At 44.4% G+C, this 19,578-nt stretch overlaps 1 protein-coding gene across 3 annotated transcripts in view; it reads left to right on the top strand.

The window, feature by feature from the left end:
• SEMA4D (semaphorin 4D) overlaps positions 1 to 19,578 on the top strand; it is a 95,554-nt gene that overhangs the window by 3,532 nt on the left and 72,444 nt on the right. Inside the window, exons 1-2 of one of the 3 annotated variants that reach the window (XM_080575118.1) lie at positions 1,801 to 1,846; positions 2,605 to 2,707. The exons of the other annotated variants lie outside the window; for them this stretch is intronic. The gene's annotated coding sequence lies outside the window, so the exon portion shown is untranslated. Of the gene's footprint in view, positions 1 to 1,800; positions 1,847 to 2,604; positions 2,708 to 19,578 lie in introns of those variants that run through there. 3 annotated transcript variants of the gene reach the window in all.

The following is a 19,578-nucleotide window of genomic DNA, read 5'->3' as shown; positions in this document are numbered from 1 at the left end:
TTTGTCATTGTATATACAAAGGGACGCATAGAAAAGTGGAGGCTAATTTTTTTTCTTTTTAAAGAATGTCTTTGTTCTCATTTTCACTGAAAGAGATAATACATTATAGTTGGCTGTTACTGGAAAAACAATGCAGGATGTAGGGGAGAGGCCTGGAGATGTGAAAGGTCTTGGATTTATGTTTCAATTCTCATTTTAAATTTGATGTGCTTTGGGGAGAGTGGAACTATGCAGACTTTGTCCTCAAAGAAGTGTCCTATGAATGTATGTCATAAACCAGATCCGTGAGGTTGTGCTTGGCTTTCCTTAGGCTTGCAGTGGTTAAACTCCCAAGTTGGAATGGCTTCAGAAGCAGCTAGCTGTTTCTTACATCATTTAGTAATAGCATAGGCTGTATGAAGTTTCTGTGAGGACACGTGAGATGTGGTAATTTAACTCTGTGAAATGTGTTCTGTTGCAACCTGTGGAAGTAGGAAAGAATAAACCTGCTGTGCCCGGTGGTGTGTGAAGCTGTCACGTGCACGTGGGTAGCGCTGGCTTGTTCTCTGGATCTCTAGCCGCTTCTTAATCCGGAGCGAAAAGAACATGCATCAATATTGTATATTAAAAATAACCTTCTGTGCGCTTTACCTTATCCGTAAGTGCTTGAGTTTATTCAGGAGCTGCGTATTGGATCACCTATGGCAAGCGAAGCCCCAGCTGTTAGCACAAGGAGAACATGCCCGCTCGGTGAAACCACCTTTTTGGGGTGCTGGAAAGACACGGTTTGTGGAAGGAGGGTATGCCTCCCACCGGACCTGCTGGTGCGGCTGGGAGAGAGAAGGAAATATGGACAGGCTTTTGGACACTCGGTTTTTTTCCAGCCTGACCTAACAGTACATTTACTATGCTTCCCTGTAAGCCGCAGCTTGTATTCTCCTTGTGGCCTTCCTAATTCTTGCCAGACGTCGCAGTGTGGCTTGTGAGATGTTTCTGCCCGTAAATCTGTATTTGATTTGAGTGCAGTAACAGTTGTCTGCAAAGCCTTTGAAAACAGAGGAGCCTGCTGCAGGCAGGAGCTCGCAATCGATGGCCCAGACCCCTCTCAGGCATCTGCGTGGTGCAGCGTCACTGCCTTTGGGGTACACCTGCAGAGATTTACCTGTGCGATGGGGGTCCCGCCCGAGTGCACCCTCCCAGCTTCTCCCAGAATTCATCAATAGAAAATCTGGAGTGAGTACAAAAGCTCAGTAATGCTCTCGGTTGTCGTTTCGGATGCAGAAGTCTGCTGGAGTGATGTCGGGCTAGCAGAGCTTTCTTCTCTCCCACACTTCTGTTGTGTTTTTTATCAAAAAGTGCATAAAGTGACGAGAGGCAAAGACTTAGGCGTTCTTGTTTCTGCTCGGCAGTTGCATAATTTCTAAGGATTTGCTAAAGATGCATATGTATATGCACACAGATTCCCCCTCTGTATTTGTCTTGCAGATCTACCCTACCTGAAGGATCCATTTGTCAGAAAGTGAGTCATCCATCACAACTCCAGGTGTAAAGAAAATTAACACCTTTGTCAGAACTAGTTTTAAAAAAAAAAGGCAAAGTCACTGAAAACTATCAGTCAATTGAACAAGAGTAAGAATTACATTTATTTATTTTTCCTGTTAAAATCTAGACTTATTTAGGTGAGAGAGGATAACCATCTTTTTGTTCTCAAAATTATTGGGGTTGTCAAAAATTTGCCGTTAACAAGCCTACATGCTGGGCCCTACTGAAATAAGTTCACTGTCCAGTTGAATATGACGATGTCTTTACTCCAGGTGTCAGTGGAATTGATAAACTGCTCTGAAAGGTCATCCTGATTATCTGCTAGGTAAGTGAGACACATAACGGCCTTTTCATTTCACTTCCTTTGCACAGGAATTAGTTTTGAGGGATTGTATGATAAATATGTAAGACAGGCCTTTTTGTAGGCTTAAGAGCTTTCCTCTCTGTGCAATTCTATCTCCCAGAAGAATTAAATAATAATAATAAAGAAAACCCCATCCGTATGGATACATTTACAGCATTCCGGTTGTTTAAGATATTTGACTAATTGTCTTCAGTGAGGGTGGATGCTACAGAAATATTTTTTTTCAAATACGCAAATAAGTAACTAAGTATATTTTGATTCTCACACACTTCACATGTTGGAGGAATTTACTACTGCATTGGCAGAGGCTGAATGAAATAACTCTACATACAGTTCATACTATACGAATCAAATGCCTGCATATTAAATCTTGGATTAGTGTTTGCTCACAGTACGAGGATACTGATATGTAGATATTCTCAAATGATTGAATTTGCTTATCTGGATTAAAATTTTTTTTTGAAGTATCTGCTTGCATTTGCCCTGAAATGGGCCTCCCATGTGCATAAATTGATTGCACGTCTAATGATGCATGCTGATAATCAGGAATTCCACTGAGGTTTTTAAGAACTTCTTTTTCCTGCTTTAGCACTGATAGTCACCAGGGGAAAAAAGTAACCATTATTCAGAGCCTGTCTTCTGTTCTTTAATTTAATTGTTGGCTTTTATGAGAGTTCAGTTCCTGTCGCTGCATGTCTGCCTCTGTTTTTTTTTCATAGCTATGCCTTCATCGTCTAGAAGAGGATGCAAATTTGTTGGATTTCAGTAGCTTTGGGAAAAAAAAAATATCTTCACAGATCGTGGAGCGATGCCTTTGATCAGGTGAAGCATCCCATTGCACTCTGGGTTTCTGGTTGGCGTTTGCAGAGAGTGCTGGGGATGGATTTGCTGCTGCCGAAACGATGGCGCTGGCGTGGACCGGGCGCGTGTCCGGGAAGGGGCGAAAGCGGCAGGATGTCGGTTCAGCAGGAGCAGTTAATGTTTGCCTGCAGAAGGTGAATGGAGTCAGCTGTGTTAATTTCCATGCAACAAATGGGCTTTGAGAGTCAGAGGTGTTAATGTGACCCTGTCATTACGCAGCGCTAGGCGGTGGAGGAGGCTTTGAGGTTCCCACAGAGGGATCCTGGCCTGCCTATTTCCATGGCAACGGCCATCATTTAAACATTTATAACCTTTGATTAAAGATACAAAAAGGAGGGGAAAACCTTTTAAACATTACAAATGTAAGGCTTTAACTAGGTCTTTCGTTTTAACTATATCCCTTATTTACATTCCTTGGAGTGTGGAGGTTTTATAAGGAACGCAGCTGTCCCTTCCCCATTTGGTAGGCTTCGAGATGACATTTCGGGGCAAATGCAATGTTCTGGAGATAGCAGTCTGACTTTGATCATAGCTGCACTGACATTACTCCACCAATTTAGTTGCTATTTATTTACATTAGTGTACTTTGCACCAGAATTGTGCTTGAAGTCTGTTATGCAAGATTTATGCCTCTGACAAAAGTGTTTGGGGAAAATAGCTATTTCTGTGTTGAATAAAATTAGTTTTTAAAGAGGAGGAAGATGAGATAGACCCGAAATTACAGACTCTGAAGCAGTGTAATGGCTGATACACAAAAGCCTTATGCTAGTGGGAAGAGCAAGCTGTAACTGCAGAAACTGCAGGCTGGTTGCTAGCTTACAAATTGCGTAGAAGGGCATGCTTCTGCCTGGTGTACCTCCACGTCCTTCCCTCCTTCTTTTCCACATATGCACTTTCTTTAACGTGTGGTTCATGCTATGATGGCTGCATAGCAGTGCTGCGGGAGAAATGCTCCCTGTTTGGGTTGGGGATTCTCACGTGTGGTGCTTGGGTGCATGGCGTTACGCTTTCTGGGGGTTTCCCACTGCTGGAATAATCTGCCATTATATTTTTGTTTTGTTTTTTAATCCTTCCCGCTTCCCACCCTCCCCCCAACCTGCCGCTATTTGCGATTCGTTCCTGGGGAGATGGAAGGAAATACTGAATGTGCTAGTGGATTTCATGGTCATGCTGTCGAAAGCTGTGCTGTAACGTCAGGGCTGGCACAGTAGGAGCTCTGAAGAAGGATGAAATAAAGCTGTATTTCTTCTGTGCTTTTACTTGGGGCAGCTGAAATTTGGTTCTGCTTTGGACTAATCCATACTGACTATAGGTGAGGATAGAAATGGCGTGACTGCCTCTGTGGGAGAACAACAAAACGTTTTCTGGTGACGTATAGCCTTGGACATACTGTTTGGGATCTAGATACGCTTTTGAAAGGCAGCAGCACACAGAGAGCATCCTGATGTCAGGACCGTGTCAGATGGATCCGTGACATAGTTATGGAGTTTCCCACCACTTTGATGAATCAGAAGGGTGGGTTTCGGGTTAGTCGGCTGTCTTTCTGAATAGTCAGAGGATGAAAAGTACACTGCTCTGTCTCAGGAAACAGCCCAAGGGCTCCTCTGTGTTGAAATGTGTATGTACTAGTGTGGACAGTTTTTGGTGCTATATATGCTTATGTTGCATTTCTTATGCTTTCTACAGTATGTGAAAATGCTTGTGATACAGTGCTTGTTTTGTGATGGGGTGGCTCATTTGCTCGTATGGTGAATGTATGGATGTTACTAGTGCTAAGACGAGTCAGCTTTGTTTTTATGTTTTACAAACTTAGAAGATGCTGTGCTTCAGAGTGGCTTTTTTTTTCTTTTTGCTGTGTCTTGCTTCCATGTCCTATTTATCCCTTCCTACCTTTAAAATAACTATGCGTTCTCAGTTTTTACACACCATCAGCCATTCTGCAGCTCAAATAGCTTCTTGTGAAAGTTCTTGCTTAATCCTTATGTTGTTTCCCTTTTGGAGGCACGTAGGTGGAGGAGCTTTGTGGTTATGGCTTGTGTACGGTGATGAAGGGGGGTTGAAGACCTGTGCAGACACCGGGGCACGCACTGGGTGATGCTGGTGCCTTGCATGAGGGCGTCCCCTCAGGGCTGTGTTTGGGGTAGGATTCTGCAGCGGGGTGTCAGGCTTAAACTCCTTGAGGACATGCGCAGTTTCTGGGTCTCCTTTTGTATTGATGGGACGTGGTGTCCTGGTTGCAGGCACGGGCAGAGCTGAATGACAGAATCGTGGAGTGGTTTGGGTTGGAAGGGGCCTTAAAGATAACTTCGTCTAACCCCCTTGCCATGGACAGGGTAGATTGTAGACCAGGCTGTCCAAAGCCCCATCCAACCTGTCCTTGAACACTTCCTCCCTCAGATATGAGTGGAGCTGGTTCAGGGTCTCTGAAGCTGTTTGGCTTAAAATTTTGCTGTGTGGACAAGTCTTAAAGGACTTGCAATCTGTAAGATTTGCAGCAGCGTGGTGTGACGCGGTGACGGCTCGTTCAGCAGCGGTGTAGTTGTGGGTTTTGCATTGCAGCAGTGCACTCTGCGGGTTCCCTCATGCAGCCTCTCTGTGTATGGAGGGGAAGGCAATGCTGAGCAGAACGAAGCTGATGTTCCCAGAGGTTCACGTCCAGCATCTCCCATAGGGACGGTGGTGTTTGGTCCCAGGCCGGAGGCTTGGCTGCTGTGCAAGCAGGGTGGGAGAGGCTGGGTTTGAGCTTCACGTGGTCAGGTCTCTGTGGAAGTGCCCCAGGGCAGGCTCCCTGGTGCCAGCAGAGAGACTCCCCTGGACCAAGAGAGGATACAGGCTGCCCGCTGTGCTGCAGGCAAGCTGGCTTGGCTGGTGGTGGCAGGCCAGTGACGAAGCTGGTAGCTACATGCTGGTTGAAGTCCGCTCCCAAAGCAAGCTCGTTAGCATTTCGGAAAAGAATGATAATGTGGTGTGGGGGAATATAATACCAAACAGCTCAAGTTGACCCACTAACAATCTGCTAAGGAAAGAAAGCTCCAAGGTTGCGTAAGTTAGCTGAAAAATGGGTCCCAGTATATAAATAGTCACGAAATAAAGACGCATCTGAGGGTGAAATCTGTGGATTTCTTTCACTGAGCTCCTTTTCAGTTGCTGAGGCGTGAGCTGTTGTTTTGGCAACTCTTGTTTTTAACCACAGTAAAACAATTGCATTTGAGGCTGAAGTAAGCATCAGTTCAAGTTGCCTTTCCACCTGAATAAAAGACAGTCTGTGAGTGTATCCAGTTACACCTGTGAAGAGGGTAGTCATTTGTGTTGTGATTAAAGAATGCTTTTAGTGAAAGGCCAAAATCATGGACCTGCTTTCTGGGGTAATTTTGTTGTAGTGTTTAATCAGCGGAAAATGAAAGCCGTGAGTTTTTCATCAGCTCCTGTATCGGGGAGGGAGAGGACTCGATACCTATGGTACCATGCAGAAAGTAAACGGGGTCAATGCTTGAGGAAAGAAATCCTTCCCAATTCCTGTGGCTAAACGTATTTTTGTGCCTGATTCTAATTTCTGACAGCGGCAATCAGGAAAATGTGCATACTATGGTGTTTTTTTCCAGGTGTTCAGTTATGTATAATAAACTTGTTAGTTAGTTTGTTTTTTTGTCATCTGCAACTAAGACTTTGTTTTTTTTTTGAAGTCTTAAAAAATTGTTTCATGAGCTTTAAGAACTCCATCCTGGGCATGTAAGAGCTTTGTAAGTGCAAGCTGTTATGTCACAAGCAAGCTCCTAATAATATTATTTGAAATGTTCTCAAATGCAGATGGGAATGTGTGGAGATGTGGAACTGAGCTGTTCTGAAGTGAAGCGTATTGAAAGTGTGTATTGAAGTTTGCTCAGTATTTTATGTGCACAGCTTCAAACCCTTGAAGTTCTGATGATCTGAACATGCACAACCAGGTGTGCTGCGGCAGCTCTGAAGTAGTGCAGACTGTAACATTTGGGAAGTCGGGGTGATCAGGGAGGGCATCCAGATCCTGAAGTGTCTGGGTAGAGCTCGACAGGAACAGATGTACCTATCTGAGATAGTGTTGTTCAGAATTTGCATATTTTTCTGTTGACTTCTGAAATATTCTTAGTGATTTAGCTCTGAGTCTGCAAAAAGCAATGTAGATTTTTAATGTAGTGCTTTCATTACAGCCAACAACACCAAGAAAACATAGGCTGCTTAGGTGTTCATGTCGGGTTGTGATTGCTGCACAGACTGAAGAAGGCCCTCAGATGCGCTCAAATGACTTCAGGAGTTTGTTTTAAGGCTTTTTTTATGCTAATGAAAATCCTTTGTGGTTACATGCATGTGAGTTGTTGAATTCTTGAGTTTAAAGACTTCATACCCTTTAAAATTGTAAATGTGGTGTTGATACTAAAATGGTATACTTATCTATTCAGGCTCTATGGATATGTTGATTCTTTAATGCCTGTGGAGTTCCCTCTCTTCATGGTGGAACCTTTAGGTAGATTTAAAATTAATCAAATATTGACTGTAAAGCCATAAGCATTACAAAAGCTGTACTTTGTGATACCGGCATACATTAGGATTCTCACGGGAAGTAGAAAAAAAAAAGATTTATTGCTATGAGATTGACTATAGTGATGCCTACTGATTTCAGCATTCAAAGAGGAAAAAATACAGAGTTTTAAGCCACTGCATTTTTTTCTACCAGTCATTTTTTGAAAGTGCATCGATGGAACTATTTGTACTGCTGTGAACAAGAACATGTCAGGTGGGTACTGCCTGTACTAGAACAAACAGCTTTATTGTTTCCTGGGTTGTATCGAGTATAAGAATGCAAAGGCCAAAACTGTAATAAAAACAGATGATTACTTCTGCTCATTCAAAGAGAAAAGCAGTAGCTAAAATACAATTTAGTTTTAATTCTTTATGTTTCACTTCGTCTACTTCAAAGCAGTTGATAAAAAGCGTAGCTGATGCTTTGCTTATAAACACAATTATGTCCCACAGGCTTTGTTAGAATTAAAACCACTTTAAATTTTAATACCAAACTGCTTGTAGATTGTTTTAATCTAAAATTTCATATCAAACTGCTGAGATATTTACATTCATGGAGCAAAGTAGGTATTTTAGTTCACTTTTAATGACTAGTACATGTGAGCTATGTAAATTGAGTTGCATGCATAGGATTTCCAACACGTAGAACAAAGCAGAATTGTATGTAACGTTTGCCTGTGCCTCGAATTCCTGATCCTACAGCGTCCAACGAATGTATACGTAGCCGTCTGCTCTGTTTGCAGATTACGTGCTGCAGATAGCCACCCGCCTTGGCACAGACCGTCCGGGCTCATCGCACTGATCCAACAGCGGGGTGCGTGCCAAAGGGTGAAGCGTGCAGGGCGAGGGGCACGGTGTACCGTGTCCAGCACAGCACCGGCGGATTTGGGGCTTGGTGACGACGGTCTTTTCAGGGGCTCCGCTACCACATGCAGTATCTGTGCATCGGCCCTTGAAAGCCTTGCAGAGCCGTGTCTATCAGCCGGGCCGTGACAGGCCGCGGCGGTGGGGTGGCCGCCCGCAGAGCGGAAGGCACGTCTCGCTGCGAGGCGCCCGGTGTGGCAGCGGCCCCGTTAGGCCAGGGCGGTGTGGAGGCACGCTTCCTCGCTGAGGAAGTGTTCTGGGTGCGCTCTGAAAATCAGGGGCGCCGGGGCGCTTCCCCTTCCCAGCCCTGGCTTGCTTGTGTCTTGACTCACACATTTAAGGGCTTGCCCAAACTGACTTGTGCAAGGCAGGGCTTCTCTATCTGCTGATGTTGTCACCGTGTTTTTTCCACTTCTCAAGTTTCCTGTGTTCCTGTGATCGCTTTAAGGATACAAAACTCTTTATTTCCGGTCTCCCAAAGCAGGCATTTCTTCCTCGCTTTTTAAAACTCTTAAATTGTAATCCTTCACTTGTTTCTCTGACGCTTTTCTGAAAAGGTTTGAAGATTTCTGCGTGTCTGTGGCATGGGGTGGACCACCAGCAGTTTAATCTTCTCCACTTGACAGAAACGTGAACTTTTTAAAAATGTTTGTGTAGCAACAAGCTGAGGTTTGCCTGAATCTATAAGAGGCTGTGGAGGAGGATGTGAAGGCTCTACAATCCCTGAAATTCTCATCCCAGCAATCAAACCCTAATATAACCAAGTTAGGTAGTTCCTTTAGTGAAGAGAGGAGGGACCTGAGGGCTGGGATAGGACAGTTTGTCATTTCCTTAATTAACGATTTCCATTTCCTGCAAGTATCCGAAGCCATCAGGTTCAGGCGTAATTGATGTTTTTAATCCTGTACCACGGCTGTGGTGTTCAGGTAGGCATTTGAGGGCCTGAAGGAGAGCTTTGGTGCACTCAGTGTTTATAGATAAACACACGTGGGAGACACGGTCCCTTCTTGGGGAAGTTTACGACGTATTTTGGAGCAAGAAGAAAGGGAACCCCACAGGAGGAGGAGAAGCAGAATTTGGAAGAGCAAGCTAAAGATGAACTGTGTGGTCTTGCTGCGTCAGACTGTTCGGCTGTTGTGTCTGAGAGTGCTTTCCTGTAAGTCTTGCTGCAAACGTGTATCTCAAAGGCATGGGGTAAAAAAGGAAGGGGGGGGGGGGGGAGGACTACCTGTTAGTTTACAAAGTTGAGAAGGCTAATGATGTGAAGGACAGAAAACTGGCTGTTGTGGATAACAGGAAACAATTATGGGATTTAAGCATGTCATGTCCTGCCAGAAAAGATGATTTTGGTGCCTCTTTTACAGTGAGGATGTTAAAGACCATGTTTAGATTTTATCTTTCAAGTGTGCTGTGGGAAGAGACAGTGACTGTTTTGAAGAAATGCACCCGCACAATTTCTAGATGCTGACATTTCATCCTAGAGTGAAGCTATAGCAGTTGATAGAAGCTGAAATTAGTGTTACTCTGATTCACAAAATTTATTTTTCAGTATAACCGCTGCAAGGATATTGGTAATGCCTACAAACATTTTTTTTCTGTCTCTCCAATTCACTGAGAAATAGATACCTAGTTTTATTTTCTGAGGTATGTCTGCAGAGAGCTGCTTGAATGTCCTTTGTTGTAAATCTGTCCATGGTTTTATAACGCTGGGTAGTTTTATTGGTATCCTGCCTCTGCCAGGGAGGGCATGACGACTTGCAAATCTACTGTGGCTTGTTACCATGCTCACACTGTGATAAAAATTTAGAGATAACACAGTTGATTATTGCTGATTATGTATGTATCGAGGTATACCAAAAGCATTGTGGGTTCATTTCTGCAAATGGATTTTCCCTGAGGTTTGCATGCAGGCTGGACTGACTGACCCTCAGCGGTAGCCGTATTGATAAGCCAAGTCCTAATAGGCAGCTGGTGCAGTAGTGTGAAGTGGGCTTTTGGAGGGGGGCCTTGCTGGAATATGGTTCTCATTAGGGCAGAGCACCACATCTGAAGTCATTTTAATTCTCAACAGCGTGGTACTGCCTTGCAGAGACAGTGCGATTACTCCGGGGAGGAGGTGGAAGTGCCTCGTGTCACTCAGCTGTCCTGCTGCTGATTAAGGGGTGACACTGTCCCAGACGCCTTTCTGAGGCAGGCAATTATTTTCAGCTGGAGAGATGTTAACTGAGAACTGAAGCCCTAGGGGAGAAAAGGGTGAGCAGGGCCAGAGAGGGAGGGGGGGGAGCTCACAAAACACAGAACATTTATTTTACTATTTCTATGTCTTGGACTCTCCCGTTACAAGGCTTTCACCATGGACATGGTGAGGCACTGCATGTTTGTGGCTGACTGCACACAGCTAAGTGGTCTGTTTCGTAAGTTTTTTTTACATTTGCTTAAATATAAAATGATTTAGTGTTAATTTGCATCCTGCTGTATGATTACTGAGACCAGCACAGATGCTTTGTCTTCTTTCTACTCTTTTTTCATGTAGTATTGTGTTTTGTTTGTTGCTGTTTTGTTTATTTTTATTTTTGTTTTAATATTGATCCAAAATCCAGTTTTAATCAGTGGAGGGATTTATATCCAGCAGGCTGCTGCCATGTGGTCATTATTTTTGTGATAGACTCATTACTTGATGACAAAATTCAGGCCATTGCCTACTGCTCAAGGCAATCTTTTGCTACGGTCTTTGTAAGAGAGCTGTGAGAACAGCCATGCAGCTTGGGTTGCAGGTAAGAAATTAATTTTTTGGTTATTTTGTAAGTCAGTGGAAGTTGAAAGCTCATTTAAAGGTTCTTTATCAACTAAATTAGTTGTCACAACAGGGAATAATTTAGTAGCAGCAGAAAATAATTGCTTCAGCTTGTAAAGTGCTGTAATCTAGGCTTGAAATGTGAGAGGTTCATACAGCATTGTCACTGTTGACTGACTGATTTCATTACATCACAACTAACAATAAAGCTGTTTGAATTACTCAGCAGATTGAGTTTCTTAAACCGACCGTGAGTCACGTTGCCTGTATGGAGATTAATTGTAAATGGTCTTACGTTTGTGTGTGCATTGGAGAGAGATAACCTTCACTAACAGCCTGGATTCAGCACCTGTCTGTAGCTCAAGAGTACTCGGGCACAGTTAGGTGTAGTCCCTACAAACAGAAACGCCCAGGGAAGAACCTCAGTACTGCTGTGATGGGACCTACTGGGAACCTGTCTTTTGTTGGCTGGTTGCGTACAGATACTGTATGGTTTCTATTGCCATACAGCTTAAATAAGAATTAACAACTATAACAAAAAAGCCCAACCCTTTGATGCATGTATTGTGTAAATTATAGCTGAACAGGCTGCCGCTTTCTGTACACGGCTGGTGTGCAAAATTGTAGTTTGAAGCTTGAAATCTGTTTCGAAGACATGAAACTTTGAAGTGATCTCTGTTGGCATATACAGAACAGTCTATGTTTATATAAGTAACTGGCAGCTGAATGTCAGTATTTTTTTTTTCAAAGAATGGCCTTGCTGATATTAGAAGAAAAATAGAGTGGAAGAAAAGCCCTCAGTTGTGGTTGTGCCCTAGAATGTACTACTAGTTTTTCTGGTTATTGCTATTAAATCATGGTGGTGTTTTTGCTTTTTTTGCTGAGACTTAGAATGTATCTTGCATAACTAGCATATGCTTTTCTGTTTGTGCTCATTTTTAATTTAAGTGTACCTTGTTATCAGCATCACCAAAGCTCACTTGAATAAACAAAGAGAACTCATTCCCTCCAAATCCAAACTCAATTGCAGGTAGTCTGCCTTTTGCTTACCATCAATGGCAAACCAGGAATAAACCTGCCTTTTAGCAGACATCAGAATAATCTTTTATGCTTCCAAAAGTTCTCTTTTGCATAGTAACAGGAACCTGTTAAATAGCAAGACAATGCTGTTAGGTTTTATTGACATCGTTCCTTTGCCTAGTAGGAAACAGAAAACAAAGGGGGAGGGGAATTTTTAAGCATTTTGAGAAGGAAAGACTTTAGGCAGAAACTTGCCTTGTGTTCAATTAGTGGATATATATGTATATTTATTGGACCGTTTCATTACGTCGGTCAGGGTCTAAGTGCTTAATTAGCTTGTTCGTTGAAGTCAGGCAGGAGAAGAAAATAAAGGACCCGGGGAAGATTTTGCAGGCTGTGAGTGAGCAGGCGGCACGTGAGGCTGTGCTGGGGTTGGCCTGCCTCCATGGAGAGGAGGATTTCCTGGGCGATGCTGTGGGCTGGAGGTCCCAGGTGTGTTCGAAGGGGTGGTGGTGGCATGGGGCCACCCGTGCTGCTGCGGCAGCTGGAGGAGTGGTCCTGTCGGTGCTGGCTTTGGTGTCTGTCCCGCTGCTGCTTCCCTGTCCTCCACCTGAGCGTGGAGGCCATACTCTGTGGGCAGCACTCCCTAGCTAGGGCCTAACTCCTGAACACACTCGAGTAGGCAGTATTCTGCCTTTGCTCCTGTACCTCTCCCTCACCTTGTAATTAGCTTCCCTCTCAGCTTTGCGGGTGCTGGAGGCTGGGGTGAAGGCGCCAGGGCCACGAGGAGGCTCAGTGGGGCCTTTCTTGACCCCTGCCTGCTGCCACCACCACCCCTGGGTCTCCTGGCCCAGCCTCCATGCCTGGCCCATGCCTCTCCCGGGCCCCAGGCCCCCAAAATGGTGGCTTCAGGGGAGGGGTGATGAAGGGACTGGGGGTGTCTGCAGTGTGGTGTTGTCATCCCCTTCCTATGTGGCCAAAGCCATGCTGGCATGTTGCTGCCGCTGTTTATATTAGCTGGCCGCCTGCTTTTCTTGCTAATGAAACGTGGCTAATGAAGTAGTTGGCATCTGTTTTGGGAGAGGGTGAATGGGAGAGGGGAACCTCTAAGAACAGCTTTATGGCTTGGCTCTGTGGACCAGCTATTTAATGTAGCGCAGTAAAACTTCACAATTTTAGCAATTCAGAGCGATCTGGGCAGTTTTGCGTTGTTTTACTGCATGAACAAAGCAGCTATTGTTCTCCTGGTCATAGCTGTTTGCTTCCATCAGTGTGAAATGAGGTCCAGGAGAGAGCTGCTGTGTGTGAAATGAGCGAGATCTCTTCTGAAAGCGCCGCAAACGTGTGGGATTAGGCTGTCACTGCTGGGGCAGCCTGAGCAAGGACCAGATGGGGGTGTGCAGCTCGGCACGCCGGCCAGGAGCCAGGGCCTTCCCCAGCTAACGTGGCTCGTACAAATAGTGCAGGCATGCCCGGTGGTACAAGTAGTGTGGGCATCTGCCTGGCGGCCTGTTGTATTCCTCTCCAGAGGTGCTTCCCGGGGAGGGTTTGTGGCCTCTGGGAAGGCTGCAGCATCACCGGATGCAAAATGAGGTCTGTTTCTGGGACCTGGTCTGGTGGGACTTGGTGATAGCACTGTGACTATGAGATTAAGCTAGGCAGACAACATAAATCTGCAGTTCGAAGCTTCAGCTACGAGAACACTTCTTGAAAATCACATTTAGATGCTCAAATTTGCCTGAAAGGCTGACCTAAAATGACTACATAAGCTGACTTTCATGCCTGTTAAGTTCTCTCCTTTTATATTAAATGTTGCTTTAAACTTTAAAGGCATCAGTCAATTAAAGAAGTCTGTACCTTCCTAAAATATATTTTATAAGTAATTATTTTACTTTATTAATATTATTGTACCTAACATATAATATATACTAATATATGTTATTACAAGTAATTATAGTAATTACATTTATCATGTAAATACAAATTTTCTTGTCTGGAAATCTGGTGGAGGACAGGATCCTGAAGGGCCCTATTTGCTTGAAGTTTGGGTGTTATACCGAGGATGCATGAGGAACTTCAGAAGAAATAACAAGTTATACCTGTTTCTTTGATTTGAGAAGTTACTAGTTAAAAGCTGAGGAATCTTATAGCTCTCATTATAGGATCTGCCTTCTTGTGTTAGATCTGTGGGTGACAGGAGCGGATGAAATGTTTTCGGAAGTAGTCAGGAAAGAAAGGAGAAGAGAGGCTAGTTGAGCTCATGCAATCTGTCTGGGCCTCGTGCAAACACCTGTGTGGCTGACGGGGCACTGCTGCGTTATTTCCTGCAGGGACTGCCCCTGCATCAGAGGTGTGAGGTTTGCGGGGCTCCTGCAGAATACCTTTAAATATATGTGAGTAGTATTTCCACACCAGCCGAGAGACAGGGAGTTTGCAGTCTGGGGGAGGGAAAGTCTGGCAGGAGGGAAGCTGGTTGTTGCCTGCTGTTTGGTGTTTCCTCCGTAACGTTGCTGGCAGAGTAGATTTGGAAACATGAAAGAAGAGATCTTCACACTGAGCCTTCCAGGCTGGTTCTGTTTGCCACACTCGCGCTATATTCAGTGACCCCTCCACCTCACCAGGGTGGAGACAGTGCAAAAGAGTCAGCTGAATGGTAATTTGGACAATGATGCATTGTACCAATAGTGATCAAGTTCCTCAAATCATAATGCTACGGTAGGCAAAACACCACAAACTGCTGCTCTCCTTTCATTCCGGACTGTCCCAGACATCTTCAGATCCTGTTTCAGGTTTGAAGAGAAAGTTTTTTGAGGTCTGGCACGCATGCAGAACATGCAGTGTCTTGAGGCTGAAAGTTACCTTCCCATTAATTTGATTTTACAACTTTCTTGGCCTGCCATGAGGTTTATTTATTTATTTATTTTTGTCCACGTGGGATTTCTCACGAAGACTCTTAATTATCGAGTGCAGTTTGGGGAGTTCCCTGTGCCTTCAGCTGATGTTCTGTCAGTGTACTTATGTTGCAATTCATATTGTATTATAATTGCTGTTTATAAATTACACCTGCAGTATGCTAGAGGTTATCTGGAAATTGAGAAGTAAATGGCATAACACAAGCATAACATATGAAATAAATGTGTACGAAGACATTTCCTTTGCAATAGCTTGAAATGTGTCTCAGTTAAATATGCAAAAATATGCAGAGAGAACATTTGTAATTATGCCATGCAAGCTTGAAGGGCTTAATATGGAGAACCTGTACTGAAATGATTCATGACATATATAAGCAGACTTAAAAGTGTGTGGCTTTGTGAAGGACACTTTTGAAATCGAGGTGGAATTTTTCCAAGCTATGTAACCAAATAGGAGTCGAGGAGATTTTTGAAAATGAATTTCAGATAGGTGACTGAGTAGAGGCTTGCACTATACTGACTAGGCATTTGGCTTTGGAAGTGTGCATGTAGTTACACTGGGTTTAGCTTCCAACTTTGGTGATGGGTTGGGTAGACCAATAATGAGAAAAATATGTGCTGTGCTGATGAAACTTTTGTGGAGAAATAGAGAAACACCTTCAAAATAGCCAGAAGGCTAGATTTTTGCTGTCTCTCACCGAGAGGTGTGCATGAAGTCTTTCTGGGCACCATGCAGGATTGTGAGGTTTACCTTTAGAAGGTGGTAGCACTTGGAGAAAAAGGTAAGTGAGTGGGTTGCTGCCCTGGTCAGGGGTTGGCCTGGAGTGACTTGCGTGCTACTGCTGCAGCTGTGCTGCCGTTTTCATTGCTTCTGGATCTTGCAGCTAAAGCTGCATTGTAGAAATTGTCAGCAAAAGTTTTGGGAAGAAGCTTGAAAAAGCCAGTCAAACATCTTCGGAAACAGTTGGCTTGTATCGTCCCAGAGGTGCATCAGCTGGTATCCTGCCTGCCCTTCAGTGCTTGTCTGTGACAGAGGGTAGTGAGGCTGGGTGCTGAACTTGAGCTTGCCCGAGTCAAAAAGATAATCTGACAGAAGCGTAACCCCGTATTGCCTTGGAAATACAGCTGATCATCAGGAAGCACTTCCTTTCTGTGTGGGTGATGGAGCACTGGCATGTGTTGCCCGGAGAGGCTGTTGGCTGTGGTGTCTCCCTCCTTGGAGCTCTTCTAAAGCCTCCTGGGCATGGTCCTGGGCAACCTGCTCCAGGCGTCCCTGCTTGAGCAGGTGGTTGGACTAGGTGACCTCCAGAGGTCCCTTCCAACCTAAACCCTTCTGATTTGGGGAAATAAAGCAAATTTGTTGTTAACGTAGCCCATAAGTAACATGGGTCTCTGGTACTGTTGGGTGAAATCCTGGTACCAAGTCCAGGAGTTTATGTACTAGTCTTGTTTTCCCTGTCCAGAAAAAGGATCTTTCTTCACTCTGTTTCTAACGATGGCAAATCTCCCACCTCATCATATGTCCAGTGGCTAATTATTCTGCGCCTTGAGTGTCCGTACAGTATTTCAATCTTATAGTTGATCTTAGGTTTCTGGCCCCAGGATCTTCTTAGAACTTAATTAAATGAAAGACCGTGCTATTCAATATCACCTTCTACTACTAACACCTGTTAGTTAACAGCTCTAACAGTTTGTTGTGTAGACTGTAGGAAGTGGTTTCTTTCTGCCTAAGCAAATGGTTTACTGTTGAAAATGTTGTTCTGTCTGTTCTTGCAGTTGTACAAATGCCTATCACTTGCCAAGTTGTTATTCCAGAACGTAGTGCTCCAAAGCTATCAGTCTTAAAATACTGTTAAATGACATTACAGGAAAGAATAAGTGAGCAAAATCAGCATTGTCTTGCTTTTTTTTCCCTCTTGAGTTATTAAATGTTTTAAATATAAGTAGCACACCACCTAAAAGCACAGTCCCAGAACAACCAACCTGATTATTTGGTTTTAAGTAAATAATTAATTTGGCTTCTTTTACCTTTCTACGAGAGGGTAAGATGAAGGGTGGATGATCATGTTATTGAGTAGATTAGTTGAATAATCTAGGCTCTTTACACTGTAACTAATGTCAAGTAACACGAAGAATGAATTTGTGTTTACTTAGTATGAACAGAGCTATATATTGCATATTACATTAAACATGAAAACAGTGTTTAAATATAGGTGGCGTAGGAATTTCTGAACCAGCAAGTGCAGCAAAACTTGAATTAAGCTCCTCGTTCAATTAATTGCATGTTGGTAAGTATACACTGAACTCTGGGCTGCAGCCATGCGGTCTGCTGCCTCTCCTCCTGGTAGAAATGAAGGCAGCTTGCACCTTCAGCAAACTGTGCCCATGTCTGTTTGCTGTATTTGTTGTAAGTCCTGCTTTGCTAGAGCAAAGTGGAGAGGGAGCTTGAAACACCAGCTCTTGAACACAAAGAAAAGCCCAAACCCCAGGGGTCGAGGTCGTGGGAGCTGCCCCCATGGGCAGCAGCTGACCTGCGATGGGCAGCAGAGGCTGGAGGCAGCACGGGGCAGCTGAGGGTGGATGTGGTGGCTGGAGTCAGGATTAGGGCCCCCAGGGACATGAGGTGGGTAAGAGCTGCTTGCTGCGTTGCCTGTAGGTATGCTTTGGCCGTGAGGCACCCAGCAGCTCAAGTCCTACTTCAGGAGCAATAATAAAAAAGGTTATCCTTTTATTCAGTTTTCTGTAAGGTTTATTTTAGTGGTGGGAACTGATGTGTGATCCCTGAAATTGGGTTCCTATTGGATGCAATATTCAATGTAGAAAAAGCGTTTTGCTGAATGAGTATTAAATAATCAAAGCTGAAGAGCTAATAAACTTGTAAAGAATAGTTTTGAAGGGAGTGTATTACTTTGAAAATCAATGCATGGTAGGCTGGAGTATTTCGTGATTCATATTCTTTGAAGGGACAAACTGGAATAACTTATGTTGGTCTGCTACTAATTGTTTGTGTTTTTGTTTTTTTTTGAGTTGGTGTTAGATTGAAGTGCTTCCGAGCCCAGAACCAACCTTTGTTAGCTCTCGAAGAGCTTAACAGAAAAGCAGCTATAAAATCAATTTAGGAGGAGGAAACCATTGCTAGTACTTGTGTGTGAAACCGTTTGTGCAGATGATGCTGACTTACACTGAGAACATGCACTCCTGTGTTTATACTCTTAACTTCGCCATGCTGACGTGCTGAAGTGGTGCCTCTCGAGAGATGTACGTATGCTGTCTCAAGTGTCCCCCTTCACGGTAGCTTTTTGTGACATTCAGTGCAATTCACCTTGACATTTACTCAAGTAGTTTTCTATTGAAAGGATATTTTAGCTATCTCATCGTAAGGTTTACAAAAGAAATGAGTTTAACTGCTCACATCGGAGCGCTCACCCCTCCCATTGCACACATTCTGCAAGTGAAACGTGTTAATCCCCTCTTGCCCTCCCCCCATTGAAGAAGCCTGATACGTTTCCTTTTGCATTAGTTAGGCCTTCTGGGAAATACATGCAGAAATAAAAGGCTTTTCTATAGCCCTTTCTCCCTCAGGAATGCATAGAAACCAGCTCCTTGGATCTGTTCCACAATTTGAAACTTGATTTGCGGGGGGGGGGGGGGGGGGGGGGGGGAGTCTATAATCCTATGCACATGTTACTGAGAGAGACCTAATTAAAATTTGAGGTAGAGGTGCAGGTTCTTAGAGGATCTCTCACTACTTTTTCAAAAAAGCATTTCATGTTCCTTATTTGCAATCTGTATGTTGTGCTGAGGCATGTTTCCAAAGCAGGTATGTAAAGCTCTCCTAGCTTTATGACCTCTGTTTTTCCATCCTCTTTATTAGCAGCGTGTACCCGGACAGCCTACATAGAAGGGGCTTCTTTTGTCTATAAAGATTGCTCGAGGATGGTGATGGTTTCTCAGCTACTGACAGTATTCACACATTTTACCTCAGCTACAGCAAAAGGCGTGCCCTTTGCCGGGGGGGTAAATATTCGTGCATGCTGGTTACACATCCATGAAAACCCATGGGAAGAGGTGCTGCGGGATCTCACAGTGGTGTTGAGATGTTGATGGTTGATGTCAGTGCTGTACCGGGGGCAGCAAGGCTGGTGTGTAGTCGCTGTGTGTGGGGACAGGCAGCAGTCCCAGCAGGCTGGGCTGGGGTGGCCATCACGTTGCGAAGGAATCCAAGCGCGGAGATACCTGCATGGTTCGGTGGCTCTTGGGGCGCGTAGCTACTGGATCCTACCAGGATCGTACCCGGGGTTAGCCTGCAAGGTTGGCGAGATAAAAGCAGTGGTGTGGTGGCTTGGGCACAAGCTGCTGTCCATGCTGCTGTGTGTGTGCCAGTGTCCATGCTCTCCTTCTCCTGCCTAAGTGTGCCTGGAGGTGAGTGAAGCATGAATCTGAGCCCTCGTATGGGGACAGTACCACTGAACCCAAAGTCAGATCTCCTGTGTCTTCACTTTATCGGCAACCGTAGTCAGAAATAGTTGCCTTTTCTTCATGATGATTGTATGTGTTGTTTGTATGTAGCTTGAAAAGTGCAGTGAGTACTCACGCCCCTACCCAACTTTTGAGTTGCCGATGCTCTCCAGGCAAACCGAGCAGAGGCGGCGGTGGTGCTTCTTGGCACGGTTGAGGCAATCCACACA

This window comes from Anser brachyrhynchus (assembly GCF_964034855.1).
Source record: "Anser brachyrhynchus genome assembly, chromosome: Z".
In the NCBI taxonomy this organism is placed as follows: domain Eukaryota; kingdom Metazoa; phylum Chordata; class Aves; order Anseriformes; family Anatidae; genus Anser; species Anser brachyrhynchus.
This window is presented reverse-complemented; position numbering and strand designations above follow the sequence as displayed.